Genomic DNA, 19,342 nt, shown 5'->3' on the forward strand with positions numbered 1-19,342 from the left:
GAGAGTAGAAAGCTTTTATCTGAGAGCTAAAGAAAAGTAGGTTCTTGGATCATAAACTAACTGAAATCAGGTATAACTTAGACTTGTAATAGAATAAGAGCCCACATCTGCATCATTTTAAATCCTTTGAGTAGTCCTGTTTTCCTGCATTATCTATGAAATTTTGCTTTGCTCTTGTTTTTTTGGAGTTGTTTTTCCTGTCAAGTGCAAATGGTAGGTTTCAGCCAAGAAACTGGGAGTCTAATTTTCTTGCACTTATCTGCAGTTTTACTCCCTATCTCAAAAAAAAAAACCAGATTGCAGAGAGAGAGAGAGAGAGATATTTTAAATACTGCAAGTTTGAATACACCAGTTGGTCTGTCCCAGTTACCCTTACCTTGAGTGCCAGAAAGGAAGATACCCAAAACTCTAGGCAGTGGGTGAAAACGCTGTCCTAGCTTCCCAGGCTGGGGGCCCAATAGAACGGGGTGTGTTTTGATTGTGCTGACCTGTGTGCTCCTGTGGCTCTGATGGTCAGGTAGCTGAACGTCTGGGTCCTTCTGAACGTGGGTTGCTGCAAATAATTTAAAAGGAAGATGAAAGAGAAGTGATATGCCATCCTCTTCAGTTTAAAAATGTGAAAGTCTTAAAAGTTTGAAGTTCATGAATTAAGTCCATCCTTGTAAGCAGTCCCTATTAAATGTGAGATTTCTCTAGTTAACATTGCTGTTTCTCAGATACACAGACTGTAGATGTTTGCACTGATGGCAGAGGGTTTTATACGGGAAAGAGGGGAAAAAAGAAAACAAATCCTGCATCTAAATGAATGGTCTGTTTATGTTCTGCTTAGAGATGCCCTCAGGAAGCTGCTGGAGCCTTCAGAAAATAACCTGTTGACTGAAAAACCTAGAAAGAAAAGGAGGCAAAATGCCACATGGGATACTCCTTTGTAGCTTTTTCTTCAGTCTTTACCTAATGTTAGTCATTGCTTCGGAAGTTTGTTAGCATTTTCGTACTTTAGTTCAGCGCAAAATTAATATGCCATAATCTAATGCCACCGGGGTGATTTATTTTTTTGCTTAAATGTCTGAATCCTGTTAAAAGTCAATGAGGCTGCCTATAAAAATTCCTGGCTCTAAACTTCAAATTTAGTCTTAGCAGTAGAAGAAAGCAATTTAGCTCCTGTAACCGAGGCTGCAGCAAAGGGAAATCTGTGCGTTTCTTTCTCCCAGTGGGAAAACAGCCCGGAAAACAAGCAGCGGTGTGCTCGTGCTGCATCGCTGCCGGAGCCGAGCCGGGCACGCCGTCTTGCCCCGCTGTCTGTCCAGGACAAGTCTTGTAAACAACCCCCAGCAAAGCAGCGCGGGTACAACAGCAGTTCTGTTTTTCCCAACAAATGTCCCGATAAAGCCGGCTGGCGCGCTCGTAGCAGCCCATGTTTTTGCCGCTCCGCTTTGCAGCTGGCAGTCGGGAAGGTCAGTCAGCCCGCGGCGTGGGGGGACCTGCAGCCGCACAGGGGTGCGAGGCACCTCGCTGCCCCACCGAGCTGCGCGTGCCCTCAGAGTGCGGTGTTGCTCGAAGGGTGTCTGCACCTCTGTCGCTCCAGGTGGATTTTCCACACCTACCACTGATCCTTGTATCAAACACGTGGTTGTATTTAGTTATTACTTAATTTGTTGCTCTGTGTTTCTTAAACAAACCTGAGTATTGTTTTCTGACTAAAATCTGGTTTACTTCTTACGGTGTGGCTGCTTGTGCTACAAATTTAAATTAAGTTTTTTACTTCTGTACTTGGTGTTCCTATTCAGTTACATTTAAGTAGGCTGTTGGCTACATAGGTATTTGCCTATAATCCTGCTTTTTCTTTAAATGAGTTACCCATGTGTGGCTCTGGCAGGATGGGTAACTCCAGGCGCTCTGTCACCAAACCATCCCTCGGGAACGGGCCCATACACTCCTGCCTCACCTGTGTATCTCTTTGTATTTCTGATGCTTTGCGTCTTCCACTCCCATTCTCCATTTGTCATCCCTTGAAATTACTGACTCCTCCCCAGTTTTCTCTTTGTGTAGTATAAGGGCTTTCAGGTGTGTTAGCAATTTGCCTGTTTCTAAAGGGAAAACCAGTATGAACAGTGACCAAAACAATTCTTACAATTCTTATAACAGGGCAAACATGCGATGATCCTTGCCCAGAATATTCTCCCAGACTCCAGGGATTTCTAGGACCAGAGATGTGGTCTTTGGGTTTAATGGTCCTTTGTATATTTCACTTCCATTAATTTGCCAATTGCTCCCTGAGACCATGTGAACTTTTAGTGCTCATAACATCCTGTGGCACGGAGCCCCAAGATCCCATCTGTTGTGTGAAGTATTACCTCCTTTTGGTTATTTTGGCTCCTAATAGTGTTCGATGATCCCTACTTCTTGCATTGAAAGAGACAACGCGTAACTGATCACCGACTAGTTTCTTCAAGACACTTGTGATTTTATTGTCTTCTTGTCATATCCCTTATCAGTCATCTTTTTTCTAATCTGAAGAGTCCTAGCTTACTTGTTTGTTCCCTGTATGGAGACTACTCCAAACCTTCCATCATCTTTATCAAATGTTTCTGAACTTTTCTCAGTTTTTATGTACTTTTCCAGGTGGGGGAACCAGAACTGTACATGATGCTTATTAGGATGTGGCATTTATGCAAGTGTGTGCTCTCTGTTCTGTCCTCCAGTGTCTGGTTGGTGTTTTTTAATGCTACTAAATAACAAGCTCACATTTCAGTGGAGTTATATTCTGAGCGGCAATTGGGAGCCTGTTGTTTTACATGTGATGTTAGCATTATTTTTCCCCATATAAATCACTTTTATCTGTATTGAGTTTCATTTGCTGTTTTATCACCCAGTTGCTCAGCCTGGTAAGGTCCATCTGCATTTCTTTGTAGCTGGACCTAAACCAATAGCTGCTGTTTGAATTGTTTCCCACACAGAAGAGTTTTCTGGAGGTCTGCAGGTCCTTGGCAGCTCTGAAACGATCCTGAGCTAGTTGTTTCATTACAACAAGATCATAGGAGAGGAATTTCACATCAAAATGCTGATGAGCAGGGTGACCGAGCACCAAAGAGAGTATAGTATTTTCCTTCTAATATTTAAAAAAATTAAGTATCTGTCCACAACAGACTCTCATAGAATGCTTTTCTTCTGGAAAATACCAGCTTATTGGAGGGGAAAAAAAGTGTCTTTAGGAACACAGCAGTAAGACTTCTGGCAGCCTCCCCTGAATCTTTTCCAGGGCTCCTCAACCTAGAAATCTATCCGGGAGGCTCTCGAGAACCACCCCCTAAACTCCCGTTTCCTGTGGCTTCTCAGGCTTCAGACTCAACAACTTACTTGTTGTGCAACAAGGTGATGATACCCTGAACATGGTGTTACCAGGATTTCTTGCCCTTGTAGGTCTGAATGTCTCCCTGGCCAGCTGTCAGTCTGGTACACTGTCCAGCTGTCTGCCCATATCTTCAGCTGACATTCTAGGGCAGTGAAGAGGAAGTTGGGGAAATGGCCTGAAATACTAAAAATGTCCATTTCAGATGTTTCAAGTGGATTTTTAAAGCCGTTTTACCCTGTAGAAAACTTTGCATTTTCAACTCTTCGTTCTCCATCATCTGAATTTTTACAAATGCAAAATCTCCTGGGGAATTAAATTCCAGGTCCTGCATGGTAGCAAAGAGTATGATGAACCTAACACTAAGTTATAACATTAGATTACATATGGTAGCATCTCCCAATAAGAAATATGAATGTAATGGCAACCAGCATAATTAAAACTTCCTAAATTTTTTTTTAAACCCACTTGCTAACGTATCAGCATTTGATTATAGTTTCCTCACCCAAAGAAAAAGGCAGAGGTAAGGGGGAGAAGGGAGGACAGAACAGAAACTGTTCAGTAACATCCATGGTGCTGGATGCAGATATGTAGGATGTAAAGCCAGGTAGCAGGTAACTCAAATGATTCAAGGTGAGCTAGCTGAAGGATGGTTCTTGGGAGGTATTTTTGAAATGTTACAGTAATTGTACGTTCAATTAGGCAGCCTTGTAGATTCCACATACTCGCCACGGAGAGGTGAGTCAGTCTGAGCTTTCAGATGAACAGCTGCTACAGACAGAAGCTGAGGACAGCGCATCAGGAGCCAGTCAATCACTGAGAGTTTTTCTGATTATAAAATTACAGAAATACAGAAGGATTTAGGTTGAAAGAGGCTTCTGGAAGTCACCTAGTTCAAACCCCTGCTCAAAGCAGGGTTAACTTCAAGGTTGGGCCAATTTGCTCCAAGTCTTGTCCAGATCAGTCTTGAAAATCTTTAAGGATGGCACTTGCACCACCTCTCTGGATAAGCTTTTCTAATCCTTAACCATTCTCACAGGGAAGAAGTTTTTCTGTATGTCCAGTTGGAGTTTTCGCTGATGCAGCTTCTGCCTCTTGCCTCTTGTCCTATCACTATGCACTCTTGAGAAAAGTTTGGCTCCATCTTCTCTGAAACTACCTCTTGGGGTGTTGAAGACAGCAACTGAAACCCCCTTAACAGTCTTTTCTCTAGGCTGCACAAACCCAGCTCTCTCCTCCCCTCCTCATTCATCATACACTGTAACTTCTTAACCATCTTCGTGGGCCTTCACTGGTGGGCCTCTCTGGTTTGTTGGCAGATCTTCTAATGGGGGACCTACACTGGACACAGTATTGCAGATGCAGCTTCACAAGCAACGAGTAGAGGAGAATAAGCACCACCCTCAAACCCCTGGCTACTTCATGACTGTTTTAAATTCCAAGACATTTGTGCTGCTGCAATTATTCTAGAATATTCTTGGTGGGTTTCTGTGCCTCATAACTTCATTTTCATATTCTAATTTTTCAAATTGCTTTTCTCTTTATGACAGAAAAAAATCTGTGCAGCTGTGCAAAATGTGCCGATTTACTGAACAACAAGAAGATATAACTAGCTTTGTGCAAAGTTCTCTTGAATACAAAAAGAAAATAAAATTAAATGCAAAAATTTTTCAGTAATTATTGCTTAAGGGCTTTTTATGTGGTGACACTCATGATGATAAATAATGTAAATTACTTTGAATTATGATTTTAAAACATACCGTATTTAGTATGTGGATCATCTTTAATGCAAAGATACCTGCCTTCTTTTCTGCCTCAAAATACATACCTCTTAATGCAGAAAGGGGCTGGAACTCATGGAAGTGCCTCATGATCTCCACTTAGTGGACCAATAAATTGTTCTAGAAATATGGGCTATGGAGGCAGAAAACATGTTTCTCAGCTCTGCCTGCAGTACAGAATGGAGCCAAAGGGCATGACTACATCATGGTAAAAAAAGGAACACCCAGAAGCTCCCAGCTTCGTCCACCACCTACACACGTATGTCCTACAGGCAAAGAGTGTTGGAGTCTTGATGTCTGGGTCAACGTATAATGGATCTGCTCTTGGGGACAGTCTCAAAGTAGTAGTGAAAGAGCAATGCAAACTGCTTCTCGTCCCCTCACCTGAGGTCCTGTCTGGATTTCTGAGAGGGGCTCTCCACCTCAGCTTGAAATCCTGTTCAACCTGCAGGTTAGGATTTGAGATAATGGAGTTTCTGATCCTGAGGAGGGTTGAATCCAACCAACTGCTTCCCCCTCCTAGAAAAAAAATAATTAATTGAAAGGATAACTATGATAGAAGAATGGATGGAAGTTCATGTGCTTTCTTAGGTTTGGTGTGTTGCTAAGTGGCCTCTAAATAGCCAGGGTGGCAGAGTACGTGCACCATTTGGTGTAAGGCCCTCACAATGCTAACAGGTCTCTGCAACAGGTTACTGATCACATTGACGAAAGAACTCTCTCAACTGTGGAGAAAGAAGAGATCTTACTTCTTTGAGCTTTCACCTTCTCCCGCAGATAATGTGGAGCTGGGTGTTAGTGGCCCATAATCAGATATCCATCTTTTCTGAAGAAACCTCCCTCTGTCTTCTGTAATGTAATTTCTCAGTGCCTATAGGGTCTTAAGGATGAACCCACAGAAATCATGAGTCGACACCTTCTTCCTGAATGGCCATTTACATGGACAAAAAGAAAGCAATCCCCCACTTTCCAAAATGGTTGAACGTTGCTGCTTCTCTTGTGCAACTTTAGTTGCTCCTATGGACATTTTAACACCACCTCGAGTTTTGCAGCCTCAGTCAGTCTGTTCACTGTTTTTAAACCTGTCGTTTGCACAGACCTTATGGTGTTTATAGTAAACTTGTTTTTATATATATTTCTATATCCTATCATTTCCTAGCTTTGAATCTGAGGGGGTTTTTTAAAGTGTAGAGGGATAAATGCAGTCAGCTGGTCTGAAGTGGTCTACGCCTTAGAAATATGTGTTCTTTTACACCTTAGTAATATATTTTCACAGGAGGCAAGGAGGGAGTTTAAATGAATTGCTGCAAAATCAGCTTAGGTCATCTGGATTTATATTTCTTATTGTTATGGTAAAAATAATTTAGAGCTCATGAAAAGTGCCATATTGACAGCCTTGAAGTTAAGCTGATTGTTCTATTATTTCCCAGCTCCTCTCTTTCAGCCTTTCAAAGACATCTGCTCTTTTCTAATCTCCCGTAACTCAGTTTTTCAGATGACTGCTAAGGCTTCTGAGACAGTGAGAGCCACTTCTCTGGGTATCCTTAGATGATGCTTATCATCAAGCTTGTCTAATTTGAAGATGTCTAATTTATTTCATTAGGTCTAACTTATCTCATTATTCTCTCTCTTCTTCTTTCTCTGGTCCCTGAGACCTTTTCATTGATATTATGTGCATGAACAGCCTCATCTTTTTAAAGGGCTAATTCTTGTTTTTAGATACATTAATTACTATTTAGAGAGGACAGATTCAAAAGAAGTAATAGGCAATCCATCTTGAAATCATTTGCTGATTCCTTTTCCTTGAATGTATTTAATCAGTGTTTTCTTTGGGACATCAACAAGGTAAGAACAAACCTCACAGAATGATTTCTTGTTATACTGTAGTTCTCTTGCTAAATTGAATCTCATTTTGCACATATTTCTTCCTTATATGCATGTATTCTTTTACATTCACTTTAGCAAACAGAAAAAGTTTCCATTCTTTTTCTGAGTCCTTTTTCTGCTTAAAAGTCCACCAATGAAGGACCACCAACATGGTTAGGAGGCTGGAGCCCATGCATTGTGAGGAGTAGCTAGGAGAAATGGGTTTGTTCAGCCTGGAGAAGAAATGGCAGGTGAGATCTAATTGCGATCTTCCAGTAAATAACAAATGGATATAGAAAAGACAAAGCCACTTCTCAGTGCAAAGTGATGGGACTGATAGCAAAGGACACAAGATACAGCAAGAGAGACTCCAATTGGACATAAGGAAAAAATTATTCTCCGTAAGAAGAGTCAAGCACTGGAGCAGGTTGCCCAGAGAAGTGGTGGATGTCCATCCTTGGAGATCTTCAAAACTTGGCTGAGTGAAGCCCTGAGCAAGCTGATCTAGCCAGGAAGCTATCCCTGCTTTGAGCAGGGGATTGGACGAGCTAACCTCCAGAGATGATTCAAATCTTAGTCTTTTTCTGATTCTAGGATCAGATCGCTCCCCGGGTGAATGCCTTCAGTGATGTACTCTCACAGCCCTCTGAGACTCTTCTGCTCAATACACCTTCAGACGCCCTCTGGCTATTCAGACATCAAAGTACTGCATTTATTGACTAGGGAAGCATGTGCACGTGTTTAATTCAAGTTAAACCAGAGTGCGATGGTTTAACAACAGTCACTGGATCCCCTACTGACTATGTACAGTAGTTTAGTATTGCTAGTGCTTTACATTTACTGTAATTCAAGTTAGTTCAGTGGAATTTGCCAAAATGCAATAGCTTTATTGTTAATTCAACTATATCATAAATCAGAGGACAAATGAGGACTGAGTCGAAATTGTTGATGAAATCGTTAACATTAGATTGCTATGGTAGAAATGAGCCTCCACCTCGGCTTTTTGTATCAGCGCACCATACTGTTACTTCAATAACACTATAGAAGGTACAAGGCTGGAGAACTGTGTCCTGTGTTTCAAAATGCTGCATTCCTAGCTGAAGGAAGCTGCGGTACATGAGTAATGTGAAGCATCTACAGATCTGAATTGTTCCTGTTTTTATTAAGTCATATGTTCAGCTGTAAATGTTACATTGTCTCTAGAGGCAAACAATGAGTTGTACAGAATGACTACGAATTTCAGAGAGAAAGGGCAGATGTGAGCAATTGTAGGACATTTTCATTTCCTGCAAAAAATATGAAATGAGGGCAGGATTATCTGGTTACTAGACATCACAGGAAAGCACAGGTTCCCTTCGGCTTTGGCCAAGAGATGTCCATCTACCCAAACAAGTGCCACTGTGCCCAGGCCTGAGCTTTGACCAGAGGGAATATGAGATATTGCCAACTGGCACATGGTAAAATCAGGGCGCGCAGGAGATTCAGTTTCTCAGGTATCTCATCTTAGAAAAGAAGCCTCAGCACTAAAGGAATAACAGCCTGTGAGGCACTAATCCTGGCAGGACTACAGTATGTTTCAAGGAGGTTGGGAAGTTCGTCCCTAGGAAAGAAACACTGGTGGAAGGTGTTGATAGCAAGCATTTGCTTTGTTCTAGATGGCTCGTGAGACCGTCTCAAAAACAAATGGTCTGTGAAGAAAAGTAATACAAGCGTGTGCTGATGGGCCTCCAGGAGGTCCCTTGTGATGTCAGTCAGTCCCGTGGAGATGTTTGCGATACTCTAGAACATCTTAAAGACATTCAGAGACGATGTCAAGGCAACTGAATCTTACTTCTCTCTGGGTGGGACTTCAGCGTTTGGCTAATATCAAAAGCAACTCAGTTAGTTTTCTTTCTAAAAAAAGTCATTTGGTGAGTTTTTTTTAGCAAAACTTTTTTAAGAAACACTGGTATGCCTTGCACTGAAAAAAAAAGCGTGAGCTAAAGAAAAACCTAGAAAAAGTTGTCAAATAACAAAAGCAGTCAGCACAACTGACGTCTGATTTGCTTCCTGCGGAGAATCCCGTTATTCTGCTTTTCACATTCAAATAAGGTTTGAGTCCACATCCAATGTTCAGGAAAACTCACATAATACCTCACTCAAACCCCTCAAATAAGAACTAACTCTTTAATGTTTCCTTTGAAAAAATTACAACAGGTCATGTGACATCCTTTATTAAGAATTGATGTCATACAAAAGGGTTTGCATGGTTAAAATAATATTAAATCTCTGATCATGCTATTACAGAGACTGTGCTGTTCCCTCTGAGAAGAAACAGGAGGGATAATGTAACAATAATGTTGAAAAATACATTTTTCTGAGGAGTCTGAGCACAGGGCAGAACATTAACATTTTGTACTCCAGTCTGCCTTGGTACAGCACTGTGATAACAGGGTAATGCTGTTGACCTCTGTGAACTACACTGAAAGGAGAGCTGAACTCAGCCCAATTCTTTCCTGAAGTTCATAGAAAAGCACGTTAAATCAGATTTGATCTGAAAAGATAAACATCGTGAAACAGGGTATTTTCCGTGATGTATTCTTTGTATCGTGCCAACCGTCTACAAAAAGCTGACGTAATTTTCTGTCTGTCTAGGTTAATTTCTGGGCTGTGCTCTAAGGCAAACGAGGCTGTTTCAAATTGACTCTGTCTACTGAACCGAGAACACAAGATTGTGGAAGCAGTAGAACAAGTTGGGTTGGAAGGGGCTTGGGGAGGTTGTGCAGGGCAGCCCCCTGCACCACGAAGGGCCAGCTTGAAGGCTGGAGCTGGTTGCTCAAGGTCCAGGTGGGTGTTGGGAATGTCCCAGGGCAGAGCGTCCACTGCTTCTTTGGGCAACTGCTCCAGTGCTTCCCTATGCCTGCAGAGAAGGCATTGAGCAGAACATAGCTGAACAAAAGTCAGCTGGCCCTTTACATAGCTTGTGTTTACCACAAAAAAAAAAAAAAAAGACAGTACATGGGAGAACAGAGAGGTCTCGTTATGAAATGAGTGATTGCCAACAAATTACTGTTGATTAACAGAGAGAATGTACAGAGATTTATACGAATGATACCTTTTGTCAGGATAACTGCTAAAACTACCAACGGAGGGGTCTTACTGTGCAAACATGAACAGTAGATGCTGATCATAAAAAGAAGTTAAATGTTTCAAACAGCTGGTAAGGACAACACTTGAATTTATGGCTGGTAGCACCAAGCAAAGCTGTTAACCATTGTTTCCAAGCAAGGTCTGGGGACAGGAGTCTAACAAATGCATCATGATTACTGGAAATCCACTGTATTTACCTCCAGACCCCTGGCTGAGCTTGAAGGTCACAGATAGAAAGACTGGCTCTAGCTCTAGAGCTGCTCACCCCGTTACATGTGGGAGATATGTGCTAGCAGCAATGAATTGCTCTCACATATGGCACGTGTAAGAGATGGCCCAGAAACAACCTGTCAAAAGAAGCCGAAGCATATGCAGCCCGTGGTAACAGCTCCACAAGCTCTCATTATATAAACATGCTTTGGAGGGGGGTGACCTTGTTCAACAAACTGTTCAAAAACACTGTCTCCCTGCACCCCTGAAGGACGTAGGATGGGTCTGCGGGAGCCCAGGACACTGAGGAAGCGCTGCAGAGTGGAGCAGTGTGCGTGAGCAATGCTTCCTCTGAGGTGGGCGAGCAGAACCATTGCAAACACCAAATAAAAGCCGCTTCCTCCGACGGGTGCCCCTGCAGAGCTTTCCTGGCTTAGGGGAAAAGCTCGTTTGGCCTGACTATGGATATGCTCTTAAATGCTGTGCCTGCTTCTTCTAATGCGGATGTGTCCATCCACAAACCGCTTTCTGCTTCCTAGCAGGAAAGTGAAATGAGCTGTGAGTCCCCAGGGATGGGGGCTGAGAGGGAGAGAAAGTTTCAGGGAGAAGTGGTGAACTGGATGGGAAGTGGGAGGGCAAAGGATGAGTACTAGGAGAAACTGGGGAAGCCGGGGGAGATTGCTGGGAGAAACAGGAATACTGCAACATTTGCAATAATAAGCAAATGAAGAAATTGAGCACAATCCCAAGCACAAATACAGGCTGGGCGGAGAATGGATTGAGAGCAGCCCTGAGGAGAAGGACTTGGGGGTAATGGTTGATGAGAAGCTCAACATGAGCCGGCAGTGTGAGCTTGCAGCCCAGAAGGCCAACTGTATCCTGGGCTGCATCCAAAGCAGCGTGGCCAGCAGGTCGAGGGAGGTGATTCTGCCCCTCTACTCATCTCTCGTGAGACCCCACCTGGAGCACTGTGTCCAGCTCTGGGGGCCCCAACATAAGAAGGACATGGAGCTGTTGGAATGAGTTCAGAGGAGGGCCACGAAGATGATCAGAGGGCTAGAGCACCTCTGCTATGAAGACAGGCTGAGAGAGTTGGGGCTGTTCAGCCTGGAGAAGAGAAGGCTCCAGGGAGACCTTCTAGCAGCCTTCTAGTACCTGAAGGGGGCCTACAGGAAAGCAGGAGAGGGACTTTTTACAAGGACAAGTAGTGATAGGATGAGGGGTAACGGTTTTAAACTGAAAGAGGGTAGATTTAGATTAGATATTAGGAAGAAATTCTTGACTGTGAGGGTGGTGAGATGCTGGAACAGGTTGCCCAGAGAAGCTGTGGCTGCCCCCTCCCTATCAGTGTTTAAGGCCAGGTTGGATGGGGCTTTGAGCAACCAGGTCTAGTGGAAGATGTCCCTGCCCATGGCAGGGGGATTGGAACTAAATGATCTTTAAGGTCCCTTCCAATCCAAACCATTCTATGATTCTATGATTCTGTGATTCTATGAAATTGCACCTAGTTGTGTATGAGAGAAACGTTAGAAGGATTTTGAAGATCAAATATCCAATGTTAAAAGGAAAAGATGCACCTGGGGCATTGTGTGTATGCATAGCACTAAAACAGTGGCTTTCCATGAGTGAACAACACATTTAAGTACTGATGCACTTAGTGGTTCCAGCTCCTGAGGGAGATCTGTCCACGCAAGAGCTGATCTCGAGTGCTGAAAGGGAGCAATTAAGGGCATTGCTAGCAAGCTACGTGATTTGTAAATGGCCTCTGCAGACAATGTTGAAGACAGGCCAGTTCTGGGCTTGGGAGTAATGATGAAGTCTTATGAGAACGGGAAGTACCAGAACAAACTAGTGAACAAAATAGTAGGCACCAAACCAAAATGGCACATGAAAGAGTAGCCTGTTCCAACAGGCCCAGTTGGTGTGTGTTCAAGAGCTTGGAAAGGACATAAACCTGACACTGAAGGGGTGCAAATGAAATTATGTTATAGAATATAACACATCATAAATATTAATGCATACTCTATATTCAATGTTTATTAAATAGATATATTAAAATTATTTTTAGCTATTTAAATTTATGTTAAATGCTTGTTTCATTTACACTTTAAATCTATTATTTTAAAATTTTACTTACATTATTATTTATAAACTATATGTATTATATATTATAAATTATATTACATACAACTATATATATGTATACTGGTATGTATTTATATAACTCATAGTTTATAATATATGCATATGTTAATATAATTACCTATTCATAGATTATATACGATTAAATTACATAATAACATAATGTCACATATTATTTAATATTACTATGTTTTATATATTATATAATATAATGTAAACAGTTTTCCTAGACACATTTACATATATTGCATTATACATTCTATCTGTATAAATATGTATTACATAATATATAAAATACTATATATCACATATTTTAAAAATTTAATTTCTCACTGAAACCTGATTTTGTGCTAGAGGGTTAAAAACATGCAAAATGCTGAGTGTCAGTTTTGTTCTGGGTTTTTTTTCAGATTAAAAATAAAAACAAGCTTTCTGGGTGATCCAGAGAATCAAGAGCCAGTAAACCTTGTGCCTGTATCTGCAAATAGGTTTAATTGATCTTTTGAAATAAAAAAAAAAATAAAAAAGAACAGATAAAGGACAACATAATGTAATTAATCATTCAAAAACCTTTGAAGAAGTCCTTTCTTAGCAGCTATACAAATACAGAATCTTCTTATGGCTACAAATCTGGCCATGATACAGAAAAAGAGTAGGACTGAGAAATCGATTTTCAGGATGGCAAAAGATTAGAAACATCAAAATGTTTAAAAACATTAAGCTTCAACAGTTGATCTGCATAACGTATTAAATACAAGAACCTAATGAACAAAAAGTAAATGGAGGATACTGTGACAAACGGCCCTCCATAGTGAATACAAAGGAAAGAGCACTGTAGGGAAAAGATAAAACTCTTCAAAGACTTTTTTGACTTTTAGGTGGGGAACACCAACATGGTGGTGAGATCAGGGCACGGCTGTACACAGCTCGGGGCAGACGTCTGCTTGATGGGTGATGCCAGGCGGATAAAACACCGAGATGTCACACTGAGACACAAACTGGGAAAACGTAACAATTCTTTTCTCTCTTTTTGAACTGGTTTTATTCACTTCTCCCAAATGCAGGCTCCTCTCAGAGGTGCTCATGAAAGAAGACAAGAGCCAACAGCCACGATACTTGTTGGACAGGAGGAAAATGTGAATATCCCAGAGGGTGACTAAGCACTGGAGCAGGCTGCCCAGAGAGGTGGCGGGATGTCCACCTTGTGAGATATCCAGGACTCAGGCGGACAATGCCCTAAGCAACCTGACCTAACCTCGAAGCTGGCCTTTTTTGGAGCAAGGGGTTGAACGAGATCTCCATTCCTGCCTGAATCATTCTGATCCCCAGGACAAGAGTCTGATGCTCCCCTGTGAGCCATCAGGACACAGAACTAGATAACTGTCTCAAACCAGATGCCTATTTCAAATCTTGCCTAGCACAAGATAAACCAGCTGTTTTTATCATGAACACAGAATGGAATTTGCAAGTAATATTGAAAGATTATGAGATATAACATACAAATATCATCTGACATTCTTTAGGAAAAGGCTGGATGTTTGTACAACATGTTCAGAGTCTTCAAATGCCCTGGCAGTAAAGTTACCAGCTAGCCAAAGCTGTCCCACCCCTAACAACATGAAAACTAAGATTCCTTTTTTGATCAGCTTTGAACATGTTGCAGTTTCCAGTGGTATCAGGTGCATTAATAGACAAAATCAGAGCTCACTGCAAACTCTGAAGATTTGGTAGATGAAAAGCTGGACATGAGCTGGCAATGTGCACTCGCAGCCCAGAAAGCCGACCGTATCCTGGGCTGCATCAAAAGAAGCGTGGCCAGCAGGTCAAGGGAGGTGATTCTGCTCCTCTATGCCACTCTCATGAGATCCCACCTGGAGTACTGCATCCAGCTCTGGGGTCCTCAGTACAGGAAAGAGATGGACCTGTTGGAGTGAGTCCAGAGAAGGGCCACAAAAATGATCAGAGGGCTGGAGCACCTCTCCTATGAAGACAGACTGAGAGAGTTGGGAATGGAGCCTGGAGAAGAGAAGGCTCCAGGGAGACCTTATTGCGGCCTTTCAGTATATAAAGAGGGCTTGTAAGAAAGATGGGGACAAACTTTTTAGCAGGGCCTGTAGCAATAGGACAAGGGCTAATGGTTTTAAACTAAAAGAGGGTAGATTTAGACTAAATAAGGGAGAAATCTTTTACAATGAGGGTGGTGAAACACTGGAACAGGTTGCCCGGAGAGGTGGTAGGTGCCCCATCCCTGGAAACATTCAAGGTCAGGTTGGATGGGGCTCTGAGCAACCTGATCTAGTTGAAGTTGTCCCTGCTTGTTGCAGGGGCTTTGGACTAGATGACCTTTAAAGGTCCCTTCCAACCCAAACTATTCTATGATTCTATGATTACCACACTTCTCAGTTGCTCCCTGCGGCAGTGCGAGTGCCTTCTGGCATCCTTCAGTCCAACACTCAGCACTGTGGCATTCAGAGCAATCTGGAGAAGCCATCATATCCTCCGAATGATACACGGGTCCCATTAAGTCCACAATTAACTCTTACTGATTTCCACAAGGCCACTCTCCACTTTCTGAAATAGTTGGGTCCCTTTACACTAAGTAAAAGGTTATTTGTATTTGAGTCAAAAGCATTCTTCTGACTAGTGCTGATAAAATGGATGGCTTTTATTTTAAATTACTTTTGTCTCTGAAAATGGACAAGGTGAAACTTTCTTTTTAAGTATTTTCTCAGGTTCAATCCAAAGTGTTACCTTGCTCGGGAAGGAAGGGACTGATGTATGAAGGGAGGGTGAGGTATTTCCTATGAGCTGAGATTTAATTGTGTGAGTCCCTTCTGTGGATTTTTGCCTTACTAATAGAAAGTGGCAAACGGTGAGAGTACAGAAGGAGTGACATGAAAGTGGTTGTCTGTCTCAGCTGAGTTCATTTTTTTGTCAGCTGATCTTCTGAATTTGCTCCCTTTGGCTAGATCAGTAACACCTTTGCTGGTTGCTCGGTGTTAACTTTGCTTTCCTTTCCTCTCCCCTTACCCCGCCCTACTGTCCTCCCTCCATTTCTACCCCACCACAAGGAATCTGGTAGGTTTATCCATTAGGCAGCAGCAGATGATTCAATTGGAGAAGTTAAGGAAAAAAAAAAACTGGGAAGAAAAAATCAATCTTTTCAATATGTAGCCCATAGACAAAGAGATCTGTCTGGTCAAGGAACTGTGGAATAAAAAGCAGTCTCCTATTGCTCATTTCCTCCTGAGGTCAAGAAGGTAAGACTTCGTATTTTCTTACAAGTGGGTGGATGCCATCAAAGATACTGTCATGGTTTAACCCCAGCCGGCAACTAAGCCCCACTCAGCCGCTTGTTCACTCCTCTCCCACAGTGGGATGGGGGAGAGAATTGGAAGAGTAAAAGTGAGAAAACTCGTGGGTTGAGATAAAGACAGTTTAATAGATAAAGCAAAAGCCATGTGCACAAGCAAAGCAAAACAAGGAATTCATTCACTACTTCCCATGGGCAGGCAGGTGTTCAGCCATCTCCAGGAAAGCAGGGCTCCATCACATGTAACGGTGACTTGGGAAGACAAACGCCATCACTCCGAACGTCCCCCTCTTCCTTCTTCTTCCCCCAGCTTTATAAGCTGAGCATGACGTCATATGGTATGGAATATCCCTTTGGTCAGCTGGGGTCAGCTGTCCCAGCTGTGTCCCCTCCCAACTTCTTGTGCACCCCCAGCCTCCTCGCTGGTGGGGTGGTGTGAGGAGCAGAAAAGGCCTTGACTCTGTGTAAGCACTGCTCAGGAGTAACGAAAACATCTCTGCATTATCAACACTGTTTTCAGCACAAATCCAAAACACAGCCCATCCAAGCTACTATGAAGATTAATTCTATCTCCCAAAACCAGCACAGATATCTAAATGCTTCTCTTCCATATTGGAAGAATTTAATTTAATTGAAATAAAGCCTATAAAGGATTACATTTTTACTAGCTGCTTGAATCAAAGAGGATAATCTCTTACATTACTGACATTGACTAAACTTTGCCAGTGTTGTCATCTGCTGAGCAATGGTATTCCTGGTTTGTCCGAGTCTATCAGGGAACCAGGGGCAGGACAGGTCTGTGGGAGCTGGAAGCAACGCACAGTGGCAGGGGGTTCTGTTTAAAGAAGACTGTTTGCTTTAGTGTAAACCTAGCCTCCGTAAGAAGTTAAGGACATTCCTAAGGATCCTTTGAAGACATTTTTCAATTGGAAAGAGGGAGGTCTTTTTCTTTTACTAGTTTTTTTCTTACATAGAGAAAAATCTGGCCAAACATTTAGAACACCTTTGCTGCTTTGCCCTGTTCAGTTGAAGCTGGATATGCCAGCTGTTTAACTTCACAAGTTAACCTGTATACTTAAGCTTCCATCATTTGTTTTACAGCATCAGTATTAGAGGACAAAGGGATGCAGGCATTGGGAAATAAAACGCTGCTTCAATTTCTCTATTACATTAGAGCTATTGTTACATCTCATGTGACAAAATCTCAGATCACTTGAAAAAGTGTCCTGAAGAGATAATTTATTTCCTGACATTAATTTCAATCACGGAGATGACATGACCATGTTATAAACCAGGGCTGTTTACTCTTGGATTTGTACATTAGCTCTAAGAGGAGATAGCTGTTACTATTGCCCTGATCCAGCAGATCATAACTTTAAACCACACGAAGGCAGCAGCAATGTTTATTTGTGCTCATTAAGCCAAGCACACACTTCAATTTACTTGTTACACCAGCAGCTTCCCACTTTCTTTGCAGCTAGTATGTTGCACAAAACTTACCTAAAAACATACCAAATCAGGTTTAGCTCTGCAAAGTAGATGAGAGTCATGCAAGTTATGTAGGCCTGCTAGCTGAGGATGGAGGGAATACACAAAGGTTTGTGAGTGCCTTCTGCTAGCACTTGTACCTTTTCATTTAAAAGGAGTCCACACTGGCCCATGATGGTGTCAGTGACAAGACCTCTTGGGTATGATCCACATGTACTCCACATCTCTTGCGAAAACACTGGGAAGGTGGAAAGGTATATTTAACTGAATGGCTGCTCCGGGCATGTGAAGTAATGTAGGAGAAAGAAGTGTAAAGAAGAATTTTTTGTTAGTCTTTCAGATTTCTAGGCACAGGCCCCTGACTTCTCATCCTTCCCAGTTTGGCTTTCTTTACTGACAGGAATTTATGTTATTCTCTGCCAACAGAAGATTTCAAGAGAAATCAACAGCATAAACTGAAGCTTCTCCTTCAGGAGGCTGCAATAACTTCTGCTTCTTTCCCTTCCGAAGAACTCCTAAGTTCTTCCAGAAACATGGTTATCTGCAATAATTTATGGTCACCAGGTGTACTGGTGGAGATTGCTTCTGACTCCTCCTTTGCCACCCTCACCATGGTGGATCCTCACCACTCATACCCTGGTTCGCTTAGTTACATTCATGCTTTTTCTATAAAGAATTTACCATAGGCATTATGGGCAGTGTCCAGCTGTCTCTTTCTGAGAGATGGTGCATGAACTGTAGAGTAGATGATAGCTCCAACTAGCAAGCAGATCATGTCATCTGTCGGTGAAATTCATGTGAAGAAATACATTCTCTCTTCAGGTCACTTCCAATAGGCAGGAACCTTAGACATTATTACTGCCAGTACAGAAAGAAGAGCAGAAATGGCCTTGAGATAAAGTTGTCATTTATACCCCAAGTGCTGCAGAAGTATGTATAGGTGTGTTCCAGGTTTGAAAGCCTCATGGGTGTTATGGTGGAAAGAATACCAGAACAGACTGTTTCAGCTTTGGTCTTGATTTGGATCCAAGCTTCCCCTGTAAATATATATTATATATATACATATGTATGTATATATATAAAAATATAAAATAAAAATACATATGAAAATTAAAAATACATCAAGGATAACTGAGTGCCTGTAGAGTAACTGTCCAGAAGGTCAGGCCAAGAGTAAGATTTTTTTTCTGCTTGGTGATGGAGGAGAGGTGACAGGCAACTCAACATAGATACACCTTGTTTGCAAGAGACTCTGTAAAGGCTGGGCACCACTTGTGCTCTCTGAAAGCAGCAAAACAGCTCTTGCAATGCTTAACATTCAAACCAACTGCACTTCCAGTATTACTCCATTTTGTGCCGTGCAGAGGACAAACGAGCTGAATCACACCACTGTTCGCTGTTGCAACGTTAACAGCTGTGCTCTAGGGCCAGTCACTTTGAATACATCAGCCCTTTGTTCCATCCCTTTGTTTTTCCAAGTGCTCTGACTGCTCTGGTGAGGGAGGGGTAATTGACAACACAACTTTATCTATCTCAGAAATGGGGTCAAAATAAGTGCAATCAGAGAAGGCTTTCCTATCCAGGAACAGTGATGCAAAGCATGCCAGGGAGCAGGGAAGGAAAGACAAGTCCAGGTCCTTAGCTGTCCACCTTTGACTCTACAAGGTGGACAGGGGAAATATGTGCATTGACCAGATTGGGATCTGTTGTGCAGCAGAATGGGGACATGAAACGTAAGCAGATGAACTGTACTGTGATATATTTCAGGTGAAAGTCCCTGTTAGAAATGCCACCAAAATCCTTCTCGTCTCAGATGTTAATTTGCAGCATGTTTAGAGGACGCAGGTAAAACCAGGGCAAGACTGAGAACAGGGGCTTTAGCCCTAGTAATTCAACAATAGCTCACCTTAGCAATCATGAAACCCTTGCAATGTGAGACAACTTCCATTACAGTAACTTGCTTTCCAGAATTTAGAGAATTTTCCTGCAGAAGATCCCATCTGCAAGCTCCAGACTTGCTTTACATGGTTTCCTTCCTGTTCTCTCTACCGAGGGAAGTATTTT

This window comes from Nyctibius grandis, chromosome 3 (assembly GCF_013368605.1).
Source record: "Nyctibius grandis isolate bNycGra1 chromosome 3, bNycGra1.pri, whole genome shotgun sequence".
In the NCBI taxonomy this organism is placed as follows: domain Eukaryota; kingdom Metazoa; phylum Chordata; class Aves; order Nyctibiiformes; family Nyctibiidae; genus Nyctibius; species Nyctibius grandis.